The sequence below is a fragment of the Pseudophryne corroboree genome, chromosome 8 (assembly GCF_028390025.1).
Source record: "Pseudophryne corroboree isolate aPseCor3 chromosome 8, aPseCor3.hap2, whole genome shotgun sequence".
NCBI lineage: Eukaryota > Metazoa > Chordata > Amphibia > Anura > Myobatrachidae > Pseudophryne > Pseudophryne corroboree.
The window spans coordinates 64,916,733-64,922,732 of record NC_086451.1 but is presented as its reverse complement, the minus strand read 5'-3'; the positions used below and the strand labels follow the sequence as shown (position 1 = coordinate 64,922,732).

At 37.9% G+C, this 6,000-nt stretch overlaps 1 protein-coding gene across 3 annotated transcripts in view; it reads left to right on the top strand.

Annotated features, from left to right (window-relative positions):
* The first annotated feature begins 409 nt into the window (after positions 1 to 409).
* Positions 410 to 6,000, top strand: part of FOXP3 (forkhead box P3) — a 134,221-nt gene continuing 128,630 nt past the window's right edge. The window contains exons 1-2 of one of the 3 annotated variants that reach the window (XM_063936546.1): positions 410 to 699; positions 1,180 to 1,286. The gene's annotated coding sequence lies outside the window, so the exon portion shown is untranslated. Of the gene's footprint in view, positions 700 to 1,179; positions 1,287 to 3,872; positions 3,936 to 6,000 lie in introns of those variants that run through there. The other 2 variants (XM_063936542.1, XM_063936545.1) reach the window with 2 other exon arrangements.

Sequence of the window (6,000 nt, the reverse complement as noted above, 5' to 3'; positions counted from 1 at the left end):
ATAAACTTTTATTTTTTACATACCTAAGGAGGGAGTCTGGCCACACCTCCTCGCATTGGCCACAACCCCTCGAAGTATCCGGGCCCAGCAGAGCTGTCGATGCCCCTGCTTGGGAATGGAATCCCTGCTCTATTGCATGGATAGCTTGAATATTGATTCATGACACAAAATGACTACTTCCAGCATATGTAGGCAACAGGTAAAACTTGCATTTGGAATAGTGAAACTACTGTAGCCTTTATTGAATTCTTGCTGTGCGTGATTTCAGGTGAAAGCTTTAGGACTTAATTCAAATAAACATGAGATGAGTCTTGTATAGCAATAAAAAGTGACACAGCAACATTTGCAGTCCTCCGAGCAATATACTTCTACAATGCCTTTTATTTCAGGAACCCAGACCTAATTCTATTAGGTTCTCTGTCTGGATGTAGCAGAATCTGTGTCCCTCTATCGGGCACAATGGGTTGATATGACGTCAGCTCTTAGCTTCAAGATGAAAGGGCACTCTTGAGATAAAAGACAGAGCCTGTACCTGAAGGTCTATAGCAGCCCAGCTGTACGAGAGGCACTGTGCCCCGTTTAAACAGCACACCGTACCAGCTATGTCTCCGGTCAACATTACAGACAGCGTGAACAAGAAAGAGTCTCATCGATACAGTGACCGGCGTGACTCTGCAGAGGGGAGGACACAGCCTCATGGTAAGAAAATTGTGATTTAAGGAAATGTTTAATATTAATATCTGCCAGTTCGGGGGGACAATAGTGTTATTTTTGGTGGCTCACAGGGACATCAGAAACAGACCCGGGGGACAGCTGTGTCAGCCTTTCAAACTTAGCAGGCAGACACCTAGTAAGACATTCCAGTTGGTCTCCGAAGCCAGCAGCGCTGTGTCCTTAACCTATTCCCTGCCTAGAGGCCCTGCAGTACACTGTCGGTTCCCCTTGTGTATTGTGTAGGTCCCACCGTGTGGTTGTAGTTGTAGAATCGACAAATGCCAATCAACAATTGTCAGCTACATTGTAGGAAGTGTAATATCCATAATCAAAATAAGCTTTAAATAGAATATTATTTCCTGTAAGGCCAATAGAACTGTAATAAAGAATATGTGTGTCCGTTGGGTATTGAATTTTCTGTTCCATTAATATAATTTACATATACAGCGTTAACATCATCCACAGGTGTGTACAACAGGGCAGTACGTAGCAGGCAATGGAGAAACCAATTCAGATGGTGACAGAAGAGCTTGCAATCTATATACGCTGTATATGTGGAGAACCACACAGAGGTAATTGTCTTTGTTTCATACAGTATACTGTGATTAGTAACCACACATTATTCAGTTTAATCAGTCGTTACATGCTGTATTCTAATGCACTATAAGCACAGAAGTAAATCAAGGGGTTTATTTAGTAAAGAATGTTTTTCATTGATTTTTATCATATTCAAATTGATGAAACTCGATCTGAAACGATGTTGGGCTTCAGGGGATGAAACACACAATTACTAACAAATGATTTTTATATTTCTGTTTAAATGTTAGTAAATGTGTGTTTAGCCTTGGAAGCCCAACATCGATTTTTATCGATGTTATAGTGATAAAAATCCACCTTGAGTAAATATACCCCTAAGTCTAAGAATGTGCCCCCTCCTCAGGTAGACCTTTGTGATTTGTATGTTACACGAGTTGCTGAAATTTTTATGTAAGATCTATTAACTATATTTTATATAAGTCTGAACCCCCTCCCAGATAAAAACGTAAAGACAGAACAATGGTGCTAATGAATATTACAATAAGATAATAAATATAATGGGCATGCTTATAAATCACTTCAGTTGCTGACAGAAAATAAACCTCTGCGTAGTTTAGAAATTGCAAATTAGAAAATAAAACAAGAAACAGCGCTTGGAGTAAATCTGAAAAAACAAAACAAAAACAATCAATACCTGAAATGTAGCTTATACAAACCAAACCACATTACTAATATCCTAATAAGAAGAACTTTTTTCCCTAAGTCTGCTGAATCTATTCCAATCAGATACTCCACTCACTTTATATTGTTTGGGTTATAGCAATGCAGAAATAATTTTAATGGGCCGTAATAGCTAAGGTCTAATGGTATTTCATTTCTCATAAGCAGCTTGTTCATGTCGGTCACAGAATGGAATTTGGTTTAAAGAGGTATTGATAATAAATTATGTTTATTTAATGAGTTATCACTCGCCTTCATTTAACTTGGGAAACATGCCACTTGTGTTAGGTCTCCTCATCCCTTACATTGGCATCAAGACAAAAGATATTTCTGTTCTGAGAGCTTTATAGAGACTTGCCAAGGTTTTGCCCATAATTTAGATTTTTTTTCCACCTAAACTCTAAGCGTAAAATCACAACATTGTATATGTCAATAAACTTTCCCGTTAGAAGTAGATTTGATGATAAGTTGACTACGTCGTTTGTGAGCCTAACCTTACGATTCAACAAATTGCCACTGACCTTCCATGCTTAGGTTCTACAGAAGTGTAAAGGCTAGCGGGGCCGGTGTTACCAGGCTGAGCTTACTATAGTCCCAGAGTATCGTTCAGTGCTCATGTCTTGTCCACTTCAACATCTCTCCGATCTAAGTACCCCGAGGAGGAGAGCGGACTCTTCTGTAATCTAAGACTAACCGTAGTCTGGTATGAAAAAAAATAAAATAAATAAATACAGAAGTTTTGAAATGAATGACATAGATTAAAAAAATAAATAAATGGGGGTCTAGGAGGCATTCCTACAATGTAAAGAGATAGAGATAAAATGTACAGAACTGATAGGAACTAAGTGATAATTCTTTTCCCTTTGCGGTTTCACTGATATTTTAACCTTTTCTCTACGTGAACTGCAGATGTCTTAAAAATATAAAAAGTAACAAACAAAAAAATCAGAGACGTTTGTTTTTATGCGAAATGATAAAGTGGGCAATTTCCGTGAGGTCAGAGGCAGTGTCAGTGGTGGGGATGTCACTGCGCTTCCTTGCGCTATAAGTAGGGGCTGTTTGGGGCATGTTTTTTTAAATCATCTGACAGTCATCAGGAAGACAGAGGTAAGTGGCAAGCAAGATGGGTATGAATATTATCCTAAAGATTGCCGTTCTTATTTTATGTATGTGTCATCTTCACATGCCAAAATATTTTATGATATTTGTGTATGAAATCTATTTTTTATTTATATTCAATGTGTTACTATTATTGCTAAAGTCGTGTGTACAATTTAGGTTGCAATTGGTTGCCTATTTGGCTGGTTTTATTATATATATATATATATATATATATATATATATATATATATATATATATATACAGGTTGAGTATTCCTTCTCCAAATTTCAAAATCCCAAATTTTTGGGTCCCTTGCTGACATATATATATAATATATTATGTGTATATATAGATATATTATAGATATATAATATGTATATATATATATATATATATATATGTATATATATATATATATATATATATATATATATATATATATATATAAATATGTGTCATTATCTCAGTAGGGGAACCAAAAATGTGTGATTTTGGATAAGGGTTACTCAACCTATATATATATATATATATATATATATATATATATGTGTGTGTGTGTGTATATATATATATATATACATATATGTATATAACATATATATATGTGTGTGTATATATGTATGTATGTATGTATGTGTGTATACACACACATACACACACACACACACACACACACACACACACACACACACACACACACACATTTAACTCTTATAGGGTAAAACAAACACAGAAATATATATTTGTGTACATTCCTTGCACACTTCTTATACCACTCCTGTAAATTAATACTAAATGCAGGTGGAGTTTTGACATTTTTCATCCCCATTTGCCCCCAGAAGCAAGAAATAAGAAGAAAAGGGTAATTATCTCAATAGATTTTCCTATTTTACGTGATTTCATTGTCTGCGCTAAGGTCTCACACTTCACATGCCAGTTTCACCTCCATGACAACCCTCTGGCTCAAGACAAACACATCTGTCAGTACATAAATTATACAAAATTCAAAGAAACGCAGAGGAAAAGGCTTTTTATATTTATTTATTTATTAATGGGACTTAATCTCGCAAACATAGAGACCATATATTCAGGGCACAGGCTGTATGGAAATGAATTCTCAATTCCCTTTTTGACAAATCAATTGGGGTCTCAGCCTTTCATTATTGCACAGTTTAATCTACTGGGGACTCGGTTCCTTTATCCTGGAGCCGATTGGTATAATCTGGTGGGAGGCTGGATCTTTTCTCTTTATGCAGATTGCGCTGGCCATGCAGACAGATGAATCCTTTATTCTGACTAACCAAATCAAGTTAATCTTTAGGGAGGCAATTCATTATTACCCTGATAACTCTGGTCCTTCTGATGTGGCCTGATGGCTGGAAACTGGTAGTGCCGCATTCTTCCGGAATAGCTTGCACTGGTAAATAATTACAGAATGTATTAGTCGTGGGGCTTTCATGGAAACTATTAGTAATGATATAATGGGTCTGTGGAGTCAGACAGCATTCTCAGAATACTCTGCCAATATGTAATATATCAACTAGTGTATCAAGTATCTATAGTTAAAATGCTGAAGTGAATAATAATAACAACTTATACTTATGACCAAGTGTGTAATGGAAAATAAATGACGATTTGTGCCTAGAGGACTGTAGGTAGCAATCTCGGCTGTATTGGAGCAAGTGCATTGTTTTACTGCAGTATGGTAACAAGTTAATTAGATGTCCAGTTAGGGACCAGCTCTCCTCCTGTGGGCAGTGATAAAGCATCTAGTACAACCAATGGCTATTGTGAGTATATATAATATCCTTATTAATGTATACGCATACGGGTGGCACTGGCAATCAAGTTGCCGGCTGCTGGGATCACGTCGGTCAGGATACCGGCGCCTGAATCCCGACACCCAGTGAAATACCAGCAGTCGGAATCCGAAGGTCGCCACCGGGCCCGAAGCGTGGCGAGTGCAGCGAGCCCGCAAGGGGACACGCTGCACTCCCCGCCATTATTCTTGGTGGCGGAATCCTGGCGTTGGTCTCCTGACCGCCGGGGTCCAAACAGCCATGATTTCATACTAAGGGTTCTATTTACTAAGCCTTGGATGGAGATAAAGTGCATGGAGATAATGCACCAGCCAATCAGCTCCTAACTGTCATTTCTCAAACACAGCCCGTGACATGGCAGTTAGGAGCTGATTGGCTGGTACCTTATCTCAGTGCCCTTTATCTCCATCCAAGGCTTAGTAAATAGACCCTAATATCCACACATACTGTACATGGAGAATTTGTCACCTTAGTGTCTTGGTGTAGCCACACAGGGCTGCAATATGATTGGCCAGTTGTACCATAGTGGACTAAATTTGCTGCATGTGGTCATAAAGCAATTGCAAAATCAGTATCTATTGGCTGTTCATTAGGCTCACTGCAAAATATCATTATGTCTATAAAGTTATGGGAGAACACTGCGATTCAGTAATTCGGTTCAATAGCCGATCATCCACAATGGTCAGGGTAACAATTATTTGGTGATTGGGCTAAGCAACCAGATCAAGAACCCTTTATGTGTGGCCAGCAATCACCTTTGTTGAGCTACATGTGCCAGACTGAAGACTTGCAATTCACCTACAGCGAGAGAGCTGCACATTGCCGGTTTCTACCTAGTTGATGTACTGAGTGTATAAAACCTAATACTAGAATGGTAGCATATTTGTATACTTACTTTTGGGTACCTGGAATATTAAAATGCCTGGCTTCAGTTTACTTGGTATACTGAAAAGTTTAACTTGATTTAGAAGACAATAAGGCCCAAACAGTACTGAGCCATTGAAATGACACCTAAAAATCAGACGAGACTCCTGAAAATCCAGAACATTTATACTGAGCAAGTTTCAGAAAATTCAGCCCTATGGTATAACGTGCATATGAAATATA